This window comes from Microtus ochrogaster, unplaced genomic scaffold (assembly GCF_000317375.1).
Source record: "Microtus ochrogaster isolate Prairie Vole_2 unplaced genomic scaffold, MicOch1.0 UNK5, whole genome shotgun sequence".
NCBI lineage: Eukaryota > Metazoa > Chordata > Mammalia > Rodentia > Cricetidae > Microtus > Microtus ochrogaster.
This window is the reverse complement of record NW_004949103.1, coordinates 8,586,671-8,589,663: the sequence shown is the minus strand read 5'-3', so window position 1 is coordinate 8,589,663 and position 2,993 is coordinate 8,586,671.

The following is a 2,993-nucleotide window of genomic DNA, read 5'->3' as shown; positions in this document are numbered from 1 at the left end:
TGTGCCACCACTGCCCAGCAATTGGGTAGATTTTATTGTAGCACATTTTCATGGTTTTGGTCATTCAACAGTTAAAATGATAATGAAGGAAGAAAATGGGATTGGTTTGATTTATCCTAAACATTTTTTCATCTAACTTTTTAGATATTTTCCCTGGCTTTATAAAATTCCATTTTTCTGTAGATTTAGAAAGTGAATGCATATAATTGTGAAAACAAGTACAATTATACTTCGAGGCTTCAAAACCACGTTTAACGGCATTTTGTCTTCTTGGTTCACACAAATGACCAAGAACTATCATAGTTTAAGAAGAACTTGTTTCTGAGACATCATACACCCAATGATTTTTGTCTGTTGGGTCATGTTGTTTCCATTAAGTCATGACAAATTAAGACATTATTAGAGGTTGATTTGATAATAGCTATCATCAAAATGTCCATTTGGTTCAAATAACTATCATTTAGGTCCTCTTAGAGTTTCAGATCTCAGAAAAACAATTCCATGCTGGAATGTTGCCATTAAATTGAATTTTTCTGAAAAAAAAAAAAACATTAACAAAAAGTGCTAGTTACACATAGTAGTTACTTACCATTGTCAATATTTGAAGGCCACAGAAACAGTCTCTGGCTTATTTAAAAATAAGATTAATTAAGTGGGAGGTAAAATGGGAAGGCTCACAGAATTGAAAGAAGGCCAACAAAACAACCCTAGAGAGGGAAACAATCCGAGAAAGTCCCGCCTACCCACTGCCATATCATAGATCCGGCTGAAAAGAAGCTTTCGTTGCCATCTGTGGATATTTACCATCAGTAGCTTCATGAACCATATCTTTGGACAAATCATCTCCACTTCTCTGAGACTGTAAGTTACTTCTTGAAGGTTAAAAGTTCCATGGGTGGTAGGAGCTCCCACCTAATCATGTGTAGGTCACATGCCAATTTCCTTGCTATTAGAATATAGAGAATATCTTTTGGCTTCTGGATGTATATCAATAGTTCCTTCATCAACATGTTGACTATTGCTAATATCAATGTATTGTATTCTTAAAATGAGAAGAAATAAACTCATTGTTAAAACATATATAGTTTTTTTTAATCAGAGGAACTCAAACCCAACTCTGAGCCACATTTTAATGCACATACAAACATAATACATTTACGTTCCTATAATGTGACTTACTATAGATAAATACACAAAAATTTCCACTGCAAGAAAGATTTTTGCAGCATTTATATTATATAAACAACTTTTCATATTCATTGACCTCTATTATTTTGTTATCTGTGGCTCCCATTCTTTATGGACCTCTCTCCTTGCCACTCAGGCTATGCACTCCCGACAGAGAGTTCATTCTAGTTGTATCTTTAGCACTTAGCCACTGCCTTACACATGGCACTCCTGTGTACTATGTGTGCCCAGGGTGTCAGAAAGACCACATTCTTACAAGAAAGGAATAGTGCAGTGGGTGGCATGGCAGTGAGCTGTAATGCTACCTTGCTGAGGGCAAGGGCCAATGTGCTAGAAATCAGAGGTCCTCCATCGGACCCTGGGAGGACTAGGGAGTAATTTAGTTTCCTCTCTAGCTGTCACAAACTGGCCACTTCCCACAGTGGCTGCTTGACTCAATCCCACATTGGTATTCAGAACCAAGCTCCTTGCCCTCCTCTCTGACCTAAGAAGAGGCAAATCCTGTCCCTTCCACTTTGTATTGCGCTGCCGCTGGCTCTTCAAGTGTAATTCTAAAAGACAAGGAACTGATACCAAAGATGGAGTTTCATCTTGGCACAGTTCCACAAACATTTGCCCCAAAGCCTACTGAGTTGCAGTAGGTGCTGATGACACGAAAATGTTTTAACCACAGGGAGCAAATTAATAAGCGTCTCATGAGTACCTACTGCCTGTAGAGAAGACAAAGCATTTAGGTCATTCCAAAGTGACTAAGGTAGCCTTGCTGATCTCTAATAGATAAGATGATTTTTAGAAGATATGAATAATTACTAAAAATATCAAAACAAAGTTGATACGAGCATCACACCAAAGAGTAAACAACATGTTGAGGAATATTGAGGCAGTGACTTACATATACAAAGCATTGCATATGTGAGTACTATTTAGAATTATAACCACCCATATCTATCTGTCTGTCTATCTATCTGTCTATCATCTATCTATCTATCTATCTATCTATCTATCTATCTATCTATCTATCATCTATCTATCTGCCCAGTTCTATTATTGTGCATAGAAAAGAGCAGTTGGTTTTGATTTGGTTGTTTTGGAGAAAGGAAAGAAACAGGAGCAGTTGGCTTTGGGGTGCATATTTCCTTTGGAAAGAGTTTCTTCTAATTAACTAAGAGGATTCACTGTAGAGACCAGGAATTATGAACATCAACTGCAAAATTAAAGAGGCATACGATATAGGTGGTTTTGGAGGAAAATTCAAGCAGTCTAGAGTTATTGGCATATGGTTATAAACTTCAGATAATTATACACCCGCAAAATGCTCAGTTGGAGACTGAAGGGAAGAAGTGATTTTTCTATTGTTCTGGGAATCAAACTTAAGGCCTCATATATGACAAGTGAGTGTTCTGCTCTACTACAGAGCTACATCTCTAGTCCTCTATTCTAAATTTATTGACAACGTTGCATAGTCAAAATAGCAAGCCCTCATGTAACACTCAAAATGTTTCCCATGTATTGCACAATCTTGTGCTCACAGCATAGTATGACTGTGATGTGCTATTGCACAATTAAATTTTACGTAGTTATAAATTGAGAAGGAGCTATAGTCTTGAAAGGTTTGCTAAAAATTTGTAAGTAAAAAAAGAAGTTACAGGGCTCTGTCTCTCTTAGCTACTGCTTGCTGCAGCAGCAAAGGGATGGCGCATGTATTGGAACACAGAGCTTGCCAACAGCATAGTTTCATTTTATCCTCCCACCAAAAGACACACACAAAACAGAACAAACTGCAAAAGATTCCTACACACTGTGTG